Source organism: Lissotriton helveticus, chromosome 1_1 (assembly GCF_964261635.1).
Source record: "Lissotriton helveticus chromosome 1_1, aLisHel1.1, whole genome shotgun sequence".
Taxonomy (NCBI): Eukaryota; Metazoa; Chordata; class Amphibia; order Caudata; family Salamandridae; genus Lissotriton; species Lissotriton helveticus.
This window is the reverse complement of record NC_136057.1, coordinates 1,258,575,883-1,258,592,378: the sequence shown is the minus strand read 5'-3', so window position 1 is coordinate 1,258,592,378 and position 16,496 is coordinate 1,258,575,883.

Here is a 16,496-nt window from a genome sequence, read left to right as displayed (position 1 = left end):
TTAAGAATAACAGTGGTTTCTGACAAGTGTCTCTACAACCTTCAATGTTCCAAAGGGTTTCCTCATAATACGCTGGGCAGGGTCATTAAACTTTAAAATTGCAACCACGACTCTACCATTAAATTGTACGTAGCCCGCGGTTGTGTTCTCACACTGCACCCGTCCTCCATGGGAAACCCTACTTACTCAACTTGGGTGGTTCCTTGGGGTCCCAGTGACTCTACACATTCTAGACATTGTCTTGACTCGAGTCGTGGTTCTTATATCACTATATTAGTATATGGGTTGGTCTCCCCTGGGAGTGCACTGTGTATTAATGCTACTTACGATTGTTTCTGTGCTTCAGTATTGTGTACTTTGTGTTTGTCTGCATGTAGCAGATACTGTGGGGTATTTAAGGTGTTATAATAATAAATATATATTCTTATAACTACTGTGTGGTTCTCCTTTTATTTCACCAATACAATAAGATTGCATTCTGGTAAAACAAGCTGCTTAACATTCCTTCAAGAATAAGCCTGAAGGTTGCTCTCCATAGCTACCACTTAGATAGCTTTCTAAGGTTATCTTTGACCTCTTAAATCGCCATAAGGGTTGTTTGGACTGGTGCAAAGTACCCACTTTAATTAGTGCACATCATATACCAGGCCAACTTTTCACCGCTAGCAACACAAACAAATAAGAAGAATTGGTGGACATTATATAATCTCTATCATTTTTAGAGTATGTTGTTTATTTCCCAACTACTACAGTCATCATAAATCTGTGAAGCACATACTTGTAGTACTAGTTTCGCTATTATAAACTTTGATTTGATGGTTCCAGAAGGCAGTTTGATTGCTAGGTCAGAAGGAATGAAGTGAAATATGAGAATGTTAAAAACAATCCAATTTAATATTGTATAATAACTTGAATAAATAACAAAAGATTTGGTATAATCATAAAGCTATGTTTAATTTTGTGAAGTCTCTGCATAGTCTTTCAACAGTGTCTAGTAAAGCCAATCTCTGCCCCAAATCACGGCGAATTTCACATTTATGGAACTGATAATATAATGCAAAATGTATGATTTTCATAAATGAATCATGTTGAAATACTTATATCATTATTTACCAAAAAGCTGGTTGCTCCAATTGATTGAAGTGCCTTTTGGTGAAATATGTGAACAGTTATAGCAATGGCTCAGCATTCTAACATATACATTCACTTAATCCATCAAAGAACATGTTACTAACAATTGATAATGTTCTTTATTATGGTGCTGACTGTATCCACAAATTTGTAATGTGAAAATACTTTGTGGTGCTAGACTTGATTCAGAATGTTTCCTGTAGTATCATATCACCTGCATCATATGGTGCTGTGTTGTATTACACTATGACTTTGTGAACCCTTCAGAATAGACTTCAGAGGCACATAAACGGACACATTGGAGTTGTTAACATCAGTTCTGGCCTCATATTCCCACAAAGGCTGAGAATGGATATGGTTAGAATAAACAAAACAATTATTTCCTTTCTCCCAAACTAAGTCTTGGCATGTTTTTTGGATTTTTGGATAATGATTATGGAATTAAGAAGTAAAGAATGTGCATAGCTTTAATCAAGTCAAGTCAAACCAGTTTATTCGGTTTGTACGCTACAACCATAAAAGCATTCAGATTTTTTTTACATTATGCCAATAAAAATACCATGTACATGACGAATCTAATGCATTCTAGTACATGAAGTGCATTGCGATATAACAGAAAAATTAAAAACAGGTCAGTAAAAATCTTTCATTCCAATATATGAAAAAAATATAGGGTTGAACAAGAATAAAAAGAACAGTTTACATTGCGCCACCAGGGGTACCATGTGGTCAGTCAATCCAGTATGTTGCATTACATAAAGTGCAAAATCAGAAGAGAATTAAAAGTGAGCTAAGATGTAGTGAATATTCAACTAAGTTGGTTAAACATTTACACCGGATCTAAAAGGGGCAATAGCAGCACAATGAATACTTAAATTATTTAGTATCTCATGATCCAGTTTCCTCATATGTCAGGGCCTCCAAATAGGAAATATCTATTCTTCGTTTAATCACTATTTGTACAAAAACAATTACAGCCTTACAAATCGAGTCATTTTCTAAGCTGCAAATATAGTTAAAAAGCCTGTTTATAAAAAAATCGTTTGTTATCAATAAAAATTAACGAAACACATATTTACTAATATCTCTGTAAAAAGGACAAAAAAGCATGATATCTAATGTAGACTATGGCAATTTTCCATCACAAAAGCAAAGTGGAAGTGTTGTGAATGTATCTAGGACCCTATTTAAATATTCCTGATTCATGCCCTTATGTGGTTATAACAAAACATATCCTTATAAAGGCATAAGAATCATATCCATATTTAGTCATAGCCAATGCAGTCCAAATACGGCAAGACAACTCCAATAGATTCCTATAAAGTACAACGCGTTCTTTAAACAAACCAAGCCTCCAGCAGCCCGGTAATTCCCCCTGCTTTTCTTTTGATTTGAACAAGAACTCCTGCAGTCCAGAAAGAACTGTAAGTTCTTAGTGACGTCTTATGTCCAACCTTATGTCAAACTCGGCACCTTCCAGGTATAAATATACCAACATTTGCCTTAAGCAAACACACGGTGGTTTGGAGCAGAGCGGCTATCTACTTGCCCGACGCCCATCTGATGCAAGAGCCGAAGGAAGCCGACCCTCCCATTGACGCACTGAGAGAGACGCTGTCTTTTCTCCTGCCGAGAAATCCAGCTCCAATGTTTGCAGTCACCCTTGCGGGTTGCTGGGAGATCGAGTCCTGAGAAAGAGATACAAGACCTCCTTCATTCTATAACCAAGGTACCGAGCTGATTAGATCCTTAGAGAATTCTTGATTCAGATTCTTGGCAAAAACGAACTTAATTTAAACTGCAGCTCACTTACTCCTTCCCACGTACTAGGCTTAGGTTAGGTTCACCGGAGTAGGCATATCTTAGAAGCACCAGTTGAGTAAGTTTAGTCAATGATTTTATGTATGTATATATTTTATCCATTTTAAGTATCATATGGCTCAGAAACCATATCAATGCTTTTACAGTATTATTTCATAATACTACTTTTACTGTACGCACTTTACTTTATAACAAGTATTGCAATTGTGGCAATTCACTTCTCATGCATGAGAAAGAAGACTGCTCAATAAATAACAACTTTTATTGAAAACGCCTGTCTCTCTATTTCTCTGCATTCCTGGTGAAACTAAGCATGCACGATTGACTGAGTGAAAAAGCTGTCTATTGTTTTCACACGACTCTGGAGATATACTCCTTGTTCTGGAGGGAGCAACGTTGTCATGTTTATGCGGTTGTCAGAAACTAATCCCTTCTTGTCTAATCAGGAAAGTTAACTCCTTTCTGTTCATTCGAGAAAGTTTCTAGTGACCTCTGAGCTAGCTGGCATACCTAATTAAGTCTAACATATTCAGTAGAGACCTAGATGACCTCAGTCCTACGTCTAAACTATCGTTTATGTTATTCCAATGCGCAGAGCCTATTGGGAATATAGGAACTACACTACATGGCGCCCAACGTTTGGTAAGGTGATAATCTAACGCTAGATGCTAGAGTAACTCAGTCGTGCTTTTCACACAGACCCCTTTTTCCCGTAAAAACTCCAATAGACGTCTGGAGTGGGTGAAAGGTTAATATCCGCCAGAACTTAGTAGGATGAGAATCCTATGTATTAGTTTTTGTTTTAATTAACGTTGAAGGATACAGTGTTCCAAAATATTGTGCACCTAATCTTTGTTTCCTTGAAACTTGCTCTGCAAACAAAACTTTCTGTCAGAAAAATGGGGGAAAGTGAGGATGAAAGAGAGAGAGCTAGAATACCAGATCAACTTATAGTGGATGACACAAGTCTCCGAGAAGAAGACCCAAATGCTATAATCATTCCGGTAAATGTAACTCTTAAACTTATAGAAAATGGACTATCATCAAGAGGTGGTACAGTCATATTTGTGGTAGAGGCCCATGAATATCGGCAGACAGAGGTATTCTATTCATGGATAAATTTTCCAGCAGCACACACTGTGACACAAGATTTCCACTATTACAAAATAGAGGAATCTCCAGAGGAATACGCTCCTTTCGAGGACGTTGAAATTCCACTAACATACCAAGAGCACCTGCTCTGGTTTAATGGTGCCCTAAAACATCAAAATCACATTACCAGGCTCGGTCCACTAGGTAGACCAGGAGCCACATGGCCGGTTCTAGCCAGCTACACACCACATCCCGACATTGAAAATATGTCAAGCGAAGAACTCTAGGTTAAACTAAAAGAATTAACAAAGGCATATAGAGAATTAGTTCAATTGACAATTGACGATATAACATACCTGCAGAAATTGAAAGAAACAGATATGGCAGAACAACCTTTTGAACTTGCCAGAATCATAGAAAAATCCTATGAAGAACTAGGTAGAGATAGGTTGGGTGGGAAACCACTAAAACCACAACTAACTGAAAATCCTGAAAAAACATTTATTAAAAATAATCTCAACGCTCCAAAAAAGAGGTGGGAGGGTAATAAACAAACCACTCCCAGAGAAAAACAGTTTCAGTCCAGAGGAAGGTCTCCTCAGTGGAGAGATAGATCTCCAGAACGAGGAGGCAAGTCTCCCCAGAGGGAGCCCTCTGAGAAAAGATACAACCTTAGAGATAGGGATAAATTGAGAAAACCTGACAGATATCAAGATATTGATACACGTCCCTCTTGATCTTTTCAGACTTCCTCACAGAAATCGGAAAGAAGAGGACGGTCAGAACACAAAGGAGAGCACGTCAAGTCCAAAGACAAGGACCCTGCTCATCAAAGTAAAAAATTACAATTTCCAAAGAAGAAGGTAGCTAGTATTAAAATAAAACATGTCGAGGATTCTGAGGACACAACTGAAAAACGGAGAGTGGGCCCAGACAATGCTAGACAGCGCAGCAGAAGTGACCATAGCTCGCAAGATCCTGATGAATCTTCTGGAGACAGTGGACACAAATGAATACATTCAAGTGAAAACTGCAGATACCAGAGTCCGCAAACCCCATAAATTATATGAAATAACATCGCGTAAAGAGGGGGACAAGACTAGGAAAATAAGGGGTCTCTTTTGGGATAACTTATCTAAAGGCTATGATATCCTGCTAGCAGAAAAAGACTGGCCACCAGAGTTTGTCAGAGAGTGCCCACATGGCGAAGAAATGATTATGCCTGCCTTCTCAAATCACATTCCAATCCATACAAAATACACATTTGCTAGAAAATGGGCAGTGGCCCAAGCCCCTGCATTATATAAAAATCACGTAGGATGGGATGAGGATAGTCCTCACCACAAAATCCAGTTAAAAAATCAACCTGCTGCCCAAAGGCAGTATCCTGTTAAACAAGAAGCTAAAAAGCAAGTCAGGGAGATCTTAGATCAACTTGAATATCAGGGGGTGATTGAAACATGCACCTCACAAATGAACAATCCTTTGTTTCCTGACTCCAAGCCAGACGATTCATATCATCTAGTTTTGGACTACAGACACCTAAACTCTTGCTGCAAAACATTTGCAGTACAAAATTCACACAGTGCAGCACTAATGAATAACATCGTGCGCAAAAAATATAAAACAACATTAGATATCTCAAATGGTTTCTTTTGTCAAAACATTGCACCGGAAAGCAGGTATTTGACCGCTTTCTCCTGTATGGCGGCACAAAAACAATTTTGCCGTCTCCCACAGGGATTCAAGAATAGCCCAGGATTATTCTCAGCAAGGGTAACAGAGTTACTACAAATGTAGGATGATGAGCCATTATCTTATGTCGATGACATCTATCTTACAGATGACGACCTGGAGACTCACTTAAAAAGAGTGAACACCATAATACTTGGGTTCGCAGCTGAAGGGTACAAATTCAACTTTAAAAAGTCACGAATTGCCCATCTAACTGTCCTGTTTGTAGGATATGAATTATCAAGTGAATGCAAAAGCCTAGCAGACAACTTCTTAGAGAAGTGTGCAGTACTCCAAGCACCAAAAACGCTGAAGAATTTACAATCAATACTAGGTTTCCTGAATTTCGGAAGAGCATACATTCTAAATTATGCAGAGAGGGTTAAACCTCTATACGAATTAATAAAACCTGATTTCAAACCAATTAATTGGACTCAGAAACACACAGAAATTTTACGATCATTACAAACAGACATGTTAACTAAAACAAAACTGCAAACACGCGCAAACGAACGCAACCTTGTAATCCGAGTCATCCCAGGAAGATGCGGATTCACATGCCTGACCTCTAATGAGGGAGAAACGGTACCAATAGCTTATAAATCACACTTGTACACACAAGCGGAAATGAAATTCAGTTCAACTGAAAAAATTCTAACTGCGGTTCAAACTGCTGTAGCAAAAGAAAGAGCCCTAGCCCAAGGCAGGAGCATATCTGTTTAACAGCAGTATCAGCACTTGAGGCAGTAACAAAACCACGCATTCCAAATGCTGTGGCATTAGATCCAAAATGGATACAATGGGAAAATTCTCTTGCTGCAACAGACGTGAAACACGCATTTGACCCGAAAATGAAAAAACTAGAAGATCTAGAATACGAACATGAATATCCTCTGCCAATCGAAATTCTGCCTCTCGAACAATACACCTGTGTAATCTACACGGACAGATTTGCACAACACTACGTTGTGGATAAAAAATCTTACAATGCAGCGTGCGCGATTGTTAAAGGTCGCTGTCGCTTAGGTAAATTTAGACCGATAATCACCAAAACTGAATCACTCAGAAACTGTACAGCTGAAATAAGATCTTTAAAGATGACGCTTGAGAATGCCAATCGCGAATTCCCCACACTAATAGTGTGCGATTCGCATTACTGCGTCCAGTCTTACAATAACAGCATGCAGAACTGGATTCAAAACGGTTACAAGGATGACACAGGTGCCACAATAAAGCATAAAAAACTTTGGGAACAGGTTGTTCTTTTGCAGAAAGAACTACAAAAGACTCACGTGATACATACACTGAGTCATCAACGTGATGGCGTTCACGTTACAGGGAATTCATTGGCTAACAGAGCCACAGCGGCGGCTGTTCAACCGGATTCCGTAGCTACAAAAAAGCGTACTAAAAAACAAATAGACGGTGAAACTCTTCTAGCAGTAAAAGCCTCAATGAAGGGCAACTATGCGGCGTTACCTCTAAATTATCCACTCGGAAATAAATACATAATTGATGCGAACTCCGTTCCTTTTGCTCAAATCCCTGGAGTGGGGGATAGAGTAATTCCAAACACGAACCGGAAAGCTTACTTGATTCAAGAAGCACACATGGGAATGGGTCTGAGGCACCAAGAGATCTTGAAATCTCTAATAGAATTACAATCACAATACTGGTGGCCAGGGATGAGCGTGAAAATTTACAATTTTGCAATGAATTGCCAGAACTGCAATAGAAATTGCAGTTGTGAACCCGACCAGACAATTGCCAGGGAACCTTTATTAGAAAGCATCAGGCTATCTATACGCAGAAATCCAGCCGGAGAAATGCGATCCCATAATTATTAAGATGAGATTCCTTTAGATGTAGGCCTGTAAAGGGATAACTGGGGGATCAGGAAGAGGCTGCAAAGGCCTTTTTGGTAACGCAGGTTTTATTTTCATATACAACTTTTTATGACGAAACGTCAGTCTTTCTTTGGCAAATTCTGCTGGATCTGTGATGACTCCGCTGGTGTTCTTTCTTTTCTTGACTGGGTGTTTTTTTCTGTACGGGCCTTCTGGTTTTAGGTGGTGGAAGCTTCCCTCTCTCCAGGTAACCGTAAGGAAACACAAAACAACAGGACCGTTTTAGTTTAACGTCCTCGTACTGTTATTATCCTGGGGGAACCAGGGTAGTGAAGGGACACCGCTGACTCGTGCTTGGCTAAAGCGTTTTTATGAGGGAGTCGTGGGGATAACCGTGAAAGGAGGGAGGGGACAAGGGAATCGGGTAACGGGGAAGATATCAGGAGAGTGTACCTGTCAGGGTCCACAGTATTGCGGCTTTGTGTCCTTTCAAGCAGTGGTCCAGGACTCGGGTGATTTCAAAACCCAATCGGGTAAATGTTTGGTATCCTTGTTCACAATAAAAGATCTTCTTATTTAATGTAAATAGTGCCAGTTATTTGAACCTTTAATTTTCCTTGAGACATATACCTGTTAATCCCATGTAATCGTGCCCGTTACCTTTCACCGTAAAAATTTCCCTTGAGATATATATGTTAGAGCCTACCCCTAAGATGGCCGCTGTAGTGGCAGTTTAGGAATCTAGAGCGCTCTCGCGGTCTAGTGTATTTGGAAGGTGCGCGATTTAGAATCTGCGCACTTCAACGACGTTTATTCCTGAAGCCGCAGCAGAATTCCACCGCTCCGCGTCAAGTTTTCCTGATGGGAGCTTGCGGACATAAATTCCAGAGTTTGCAGGTTTGCAGTTCAGAGAGAATTACGAGGCTCTAGTCATTTGGCAGTTTACCTGTCTCTCGTAATTATCCTTCGTTTTCAAGAGTCTACCGAGAGTTTGAGTTGGCAGCCGCCAGCAGTACTTCAGTTCATCTTGCCTTGTCAGAACGGTCTTCAGTAGACCAGCAGATGAATTCCTTCGAAAAGACAGACAGTAAGACTGAACATTTCCACGGATATTTGCAGCGTTTGGTTAAACTTTCCCTCCTCCTTGCGCTTTTCCTATCCTTTCCTTTCCCCCCTGTACCTTTCCTTGAACCTTTTGCGCGCTTCATGAGGAGAAAAGAACTACCAGCAACTGCGTAAGAGACTAGAGAATTCCTCTGGATTCAGAACAGAACCCCATTTCAGAACAAGGGCAGGGAGTCCTTTCAGGTACTTTGAAATCCCATTAGTTCATTATTAGAGCAGTAGAATTATTAAGACGTAGTGTAATGCTAGTTCTCCTTAAATCGTAGAAAGAAAGTTACCTGCAGAACTTCCTCAAACTATTTACGAAGAGTTGCAATTGCCTTGAAGACCACTGGTAGGACCAGCTCTTTTATTTATATTAAGTGTCACATAGAAATAGGTGGGTAGTTGTTTATCTCTCCCTTTGTGCATTAGGTACTCCTTTGGACAGACAGCAGAAGCCTACTCGCAGTCCAACAGGCAGTGCAGGTGGCAGCAGTTACAAGGTGTCTCTTCTTTCTCTTCCACTTCCCCTTTTCCCCCCAACTGGTGTACTTTGCTCTAGCAGCGGAGACACTGATGAGTGGGCATTTGGGACCAGCATCGATACTGCCTCTGCGAAGTGTTTGGAGCCTTCTGACAGTACCTTGCTTTATCGCAGCACCACACTCCTCCTCCCCACCCAGCTCGAAAGCTTCTCCTGTACCTGTCTCAGCCACACTCCTCCCTCGGGAGTGTGGCAGGGCGCAGCATGGAATCATTGGCCTCCTGGCTCGTCTGCTTCTCCGCCTGGCTCATCTACTTCTCCGCCTAGATAACGCCGTCCTCCTCTCGTGTCCTCTCCCAGTCTCCGTGTCTCTTCTCCTTTGGTGATGTCATACGCCGACTGTGGAAGTTCCGTGTTTTTCACCAATCCTGTAAAGCTGACGTCATGGTGGGATGGGTCTACCTCGGATTCCTGCGTCCAGTTAAAGGCGCCGCTTGTATTCTCTTACGACGAGCTCTGCCAAGGGTCTTGTTCGTCCTGAAGGGAAGGAGGCGAGGAAATGGAATCAGTGAGTCGCCACCATTCCACCTCTTGTTTGTCCCCTTGGACGAGGTGTTCCGTGTTACAAGGCCCCAGCGCTCAGCTGACGCCAGAACTGTTATAAAAGATTTGCGAGTCTTTATCGGCACATACGCAATTGGCATGCTACATTCTGACCAGGGTCCTGCGTTTAGCTCTCGGGCTTACAAGGAGGCCATGTCCAGCATGGGCATTGCATTGCGGTACTCTAGTCCATTCCATCCTGAGGAAAATGCGGTAGTGGAGAGAAAAAACCATGACATAAAGCAATCTATAACGGCGAGGGTATTAGGTTCGGGTGATGAGTGGGTCAAACATCTAAAAAGTGTCCAACGTAGTCTTAACAATCTGCCAAGAAATTCTCTAAGAGGTATCACTCCATACGAACTTTTGTTCGGTACCAGAATGATAATCCAGTTTTTAGATTGTCAGACTTCATTGGTGAAAGAAAAATCCTTTGATATCAAAGATCGTTTGGCTGTTTTACAGGAGTTAAATGAAACAAGAAGAAGTCTAAGTAATATAAAGCTAAAGCCAACAACCACTGAAGAAAAACCACCTGTCCCAGTAAGACCTGTCTGGATTCCAAAGATTGGGGATCTAGTCAGAGAAAAGATCGCGGTGAAGAAGGAATTTGGGCCTTCTTACAGAAAAGCAGTACCTGTCTTAGCTGTCAGTGGAACAAGATCAGTAGTACTACCGCCCCTTGCTGGTAAAAAGGAGAACAGAGTTGTATCAATCGACCTGGTAAAACCACAATCATGGGGCCAATAATAAGTAGTAGGCCCAGTGGACTCCCAAGAAGTAGCAGAAGACCAAATCTTGCTACAATCCAAGAGGTTCAAACTGAGAGACTAATCACTTTTGATAAACCTGCAGTGAACAAACAAAAGGACTATGCAACAAAGCCATGGAACTTGTGCCTCTTGAAACCCAAATTGCAACAGTTCATCAAGAAACACCTGTCTACAACGATGTAGCCTCAGACTATACTAATGTGACAAAAGAAGATCCAAAGACTAAGGGAAATCCGGAAGCAATTCCAACAATTGACAGAACTGCATCTGGCTACTTAATCAATTTCGATGACTTTTCTGATGATCCAAGTTAACATGAAGAAACGCCAGCAAAAAAAACTTTTAAACAAAAAATGACTGAACTCTTTTATCAACTCAAAGAAACACGATCTGATGTCACCATGGATTGAATTATGGATTGTGTTAGGTGTACTTTTCCTCCTTCTGTGGCTCATCTTGATTTTATGTTTGGGTAGATTTATTGATGGAAAATATAGTACAATGGGCACAGCAAGTCAGAACATCAGCTTGGTTCTAAAGCCACACAGGTCATCTCACATCGAGAAAAGAGAACTGTCATCAGTGAACATCACAGCCAATCCTATACCCGGTGGGGTAGCATGGGACACAACGAATTACGAAATCTATGGCCCGATTGAGCTCCTGAAATATCCACACCAGTTCAAGGTTTCCTTAAGTGACTTTGTGAGACCAAGTACTTTCTCTGATGATTGGGACTTTGAAAATATTAATAATATGATGTCAGATTTAGAAATGTCAGCAAAATTCAACAAACATGATTATTTGCAGGGTTCATCAAATTATGAAGAAATGTACTGTTATAATCATTATGGTCATCACTATTTGCATAAATCTGCTAATCCTAGAAAGGTTTTTACTTATAATCAATGGGAACATTGTCCCACACCGCCAAAAGGCAGTTCAAAAACATTTTATGAGAAATTCCCATACTTCTCAGGATTTAACAACACTGATCCAGAAACGTTTTATTTTAAAATGTTAAATAAGACAGGAATGAAAACAATGTTGACAAATACTAAATTGATTTATTCTGAAAAATATTATGAAAAATGTCTACATTTGGTTTTGAATTTTGGAAAAACAACATTGAAACAAAAACCATCTGGGGTACAAAAGACTGGCAGGTACAAGGTCTAGAATAATTATTTAGAGCCTGCATGATCCCAGAACAGATAATATTCCTGAATAACACCATTCAACGAACAACCTGTCTTGGCTTAGCCAAGATAAAAGACTTAAACAAACCGTCTATTCCAAAGCCCATACATGATAGTAATAGCACTACAGATGTGGAGATAGACGTATCCCACATTTTACACCAAAACAGAACAAATCCTGATTGGAGAAAATGGTTGATCTGGCCCACAGACACAAATAACTGTCAAGATAGATTCCTGAACAAAACACAGGGGTTCAAACAAAACAGGCCAGACCCAAGATATTCCCAGAGACAACATCCAGGGATAGTTACAACATACAGTGTAGGGAAACTATGCCTCGAATGGTTACAGAAATCCACACTGGCTGAAATTAAGCAACACTTGACTTTACTTAAAGAAGGTGCTGACTTGCGAGATTTCATATTGGGACCTTGGAAACAGCGTCAAAAACGTTTCATATATGCCGGTATATAGGCTGCTTACAACGAAGCTTGGAAAGTAATGCAAATTGAAACTGCAGAAAAAATACGAGAAATTGATCGTATTCATTTGGAAAAATTACTTTCTGTAGTGGACAATGGGTTAACGACTCTGTCCTCCAGAATTTATTCACTGGACAGCATTGTATCATCAGCTATTGATATAATAGAGCAGGACTTGCTAATGTTACAACATGGTCAGTCCCAATTGCGTTCTATTGTACAGCTAGGCTGGACGTTACAAAATCTGCGTTCAGGCTACGTGCCATGGCGTCTAATCAACATAACGTCATTATTTTCTAACTTTAACCTTACTGATAAACAAATCTGTTTGGCACAAAAAGGAGCAGACTATACGATACCGAGCATTGAAAAACTTGAGAGATTACCATTGACATTGTCAGAGAGACCTGTCATTGAATGGATAATACATGAACAATTACAATTCCGATAACAACTTTTCAGTTTCAGTATTGCCAAAAGTATATACCAGCAGGCCTGTATGAAAGGTTGGGTAAAGGATACATCAAGTCAACCTGGAATTTACCTTATACACATAAATGTTATAGTGAAGGGAAAAAAGAAGTATTTCTTAGTGGTAACAGCTGTAAAAAATCACTAAGCGGTACACTTCTGTGTCAAGGTATTAACTTGCATGGATCCTGCGAAGGTTCATCAAATAACCTGTCATGTCACCTGCATGGCACTCCTGCAACACAGATAGAGTCTTTTTTCAGACAGCTTTCCAACGGCAGCTACGTTCCAATTAGTGACCACAGCTGTTGTGGCATGGTGCCAGGAAAAGCCTATCTCGTAAGCGTTACTTCCAGGGTCATTTGCTGTATGTAAGTATTATATCCAAACAGCAAACCCGACAAGGAGGCAGCAATATGGCCTTCTCTGAATATCTCTTCTATTCGAATTGATACTTTAAGCAGAATGAAGTCTATTCTTTTACAGACAACTGTGCCTCTAACCCCGTCCAAAGAGACGTATGATCTGCAAGTTGCAAGGACAGCGGCAGAGATACATACCCTATTATCGACAAATTGCCCCGTGCATTTTGCAGAAATGTTCAGCCAAATTTTAAACATGTCTGATACCAGTGGCATCGCACATGTATTTAAGACAATTTTTTCGGGACTGTTAGCAACCTTTGAAACAGTTCTGGGCATCTTCCCGAATTTTGTGCATTCTGTATTCGGCGGACTGCCTCTTCTTTTGGGACTCATAGCAGGAATTTTATTTTCGTTACTTCTGCTCCGATATGGCAAGCAAGCCACAGACAAAACTCAGGCTACGATTGAAGAAACGATCCTGGCCATACGTTACAGAGAACGGATCACTAAAGTCCTCGGCTTTGCCCGGCTAAGAGATCTGAGTACTACCTGGTTTCTTTCATTGAGACCAATCTGGCAAGATTGCATCTTACCTGTGCTTCGATGTCTGCTATGCGGAGAAGAATGCGTGTTGGACGTCTGTCTTACACTACCATCAGCAGTACCTATGGATATCAATACTTTGCTTGTTTCAGTAACAGCTCATGCAACGTGTTGTCCCCAGCGGCTACCTATTCTGATAACGGCATTAATTGAGACTTCACCATTACGATTAGGTGGCGGTGAAGTACGAGATGAAAGCAGCACCACACAGGTACAACCTTCTGTGATCATTGCTGATCCAGACATCGATGATGGCACTGATTCTCACATATGCACTATTTCAGCTTTTTCAAACTTGGTCGAACTTTCACCTACTGTTGTAGACCAATTTTTTGCAAGCTTGTCTGATATGATGTTCTCTCCTAACAACGAGAATAACTTTTAAAACAACGAGCACACAGCGTTCCCTGAACTCTGAATTTGGCCTTCAGTTTTTGATAAACAACACTACTGAAAACAATTGGAACTATTTTTTCCCCTGAAAGCGAAATTAATTTTCCATTCCCAAAATATTTACCTTTTTTCTGGCACATGGTACTCTGCTTAAAGTAGAACTATTCTTAGAGAAGAGAACTTCTATTTTTAGAAACTCTAGAGACAATATTTTAACTTAGCCTCTAGCACATGTACAGTATTGTATAAATATGTGATGAAATGGTCTCGACCTTCTTTTCTGTATTAAGAGCCATTTCATAAATGTAATTTTTGCAATTCATTCAGCCAATATTTATGTATGCATTATCTGAATGATACCACTGCTTGAAAACCGTACAGTACAAATACTCATTTTCGTGTACATACCATATACCATTCCAAATGCAATTTATGTATTTTGGGGTGGGTTGGAAAACACATGCATCCTTATATGTTTAGTATTGCTTAGTATTTAGTAATGATGGACATTATACGTGGAGTGGGTGTTGTGAATGTATCTAGGACCCTATTTAAATATTCCCGATTCATGCCCTTATGTGGTTATAACAAAACATATCCTTATAAAGGCATAAGAATCATATCCATATTTAGTCATAGCCAATGCAGTCCAAATACACTCCTAGAAACGCGTTCTTTAAACAAACCAAGCCTCCAGCAGCCGGGGAATTCCCCCTGCTTTTGTTTTGATTTGAACAAGAACTCCTGGAGTCCAGAAAGAACTGTAAGTTCTTAGTGACGTCTTATGTCCAACCTTACGTCAAACTCGGCACCTTCCAGGTATAAATATACCAACATTTGCCTTAAGCAAACACACGGTGGTTTGGAGCAGAGGGGGTATCTACTTGCCTGACGCCCAGCTCTTGCGAGAGCCGAAGGAAGCCGACCCTTATGTCCAACCTTACGTCAAACTCGGCACCTTCCAGGTATAAATATACCAACATTTGCCTTAACCACTTGGCTGCTAAGGGGTTTTACCGTGCTGTGCTGTATATTTGAAAATCCCATTTTACATGACGAGTTGACCTTGTCATGAGCACAGCTTAGCTGTGCACCATGACGAGTTCACCTTGTCATTAGCATCCACGAGGTTAAGCAAACACACGGTGGTTTGGAGCAGAGCGGCTATCTACTTGCCCGACGCCCAGCTGATGCGAGAGCCGAAGGAAGCCGACCCTTATGTCCAACCTTACGTCAAACTCGGCACCTTCCAGGTATAAATATATCAACATTTGCCTTAAGCAAACACACGGTGGTTTGGAGCAGAGCGGCTATCTACTTGCCCGACGCCCAGCTGATGCGAGAGCCGAAGGAAGCCGACCCTCCCATTGACGCACTGAGAGAGACGCTGTCTTTTCTCCTGCCGAGAAATCCAGCTCCAGTGTTTCCAGTCACCCTTGGTGGTTGCTGGGAGATCGAGTCCTGAGAAAGAGATACAAGACCTCCTTCATTCTATAACCAAGGTACAGAGCTGATTAGATCCTTAGAGAATTCTTGATTCAGATTCTTGGCAAAAACGAACTTAACTTAAACTGCAGCTCACTTACTCCTTCCCACGTACTAGGCTTAGGTTAGGTACACCGGGGTAGGCGTATCTTAGATGCACCAGTACAGTACGTTTAGTCAACGATTTTATGTATGTATATATTTTATCCATTTTAAGTATCATATGGCTCAGAAACCATATCAATGCTTTTATTACTGTACGCACTTTACTTTATAACACATATTGCAATTGTGGCAATTCACTTCTCTTGCATGAGAAAGAGGACTGCTCAATAAATAACAACTTTTATTGAAAACGCCCGTCTCTCTATTTCTCTGCGCTCCTGGTGAAACTAAGCATGCATGATTGACTGAGTGAAAAAGCTGTCTATTGTTTTCACACGACTCTGGAGATGTACTCCTTGTTCGGGAGGGAGCAAAGTTGTCATGTGTATGCGGTTGTCAGAAACTAATCCCTTCTTGTCTAATCAGGAAAGTTAACTCCTTCCTGTTCATTCGAGAAAGTTTCTAGTGACCTCTGAGCTAGCTGGCATACCTAATTAAGTCCAACATATTCAGTAGAGACCTAGATGACCTCAGTCCTACGTCTAAACTATCGTTTATGTTATTCCAATGCGCAGAGCCTATTGGGAATATAGGAACTACACTACAGAAGAGAGCGATGCCACTTGCCCTCTGGAAATGCAAACAAGTGATGAAGTCTACCCAAACGCAATATTGTTAAGTAAAATCTATGTCAATAAATATGGTTGGGTAATCAATGATACTAGCCCTTCACAATATGATCTTATCTTCTGTTTAGTGCAGGACACCCTTTCTCTCAGTGTATCTCTTGATGTAATA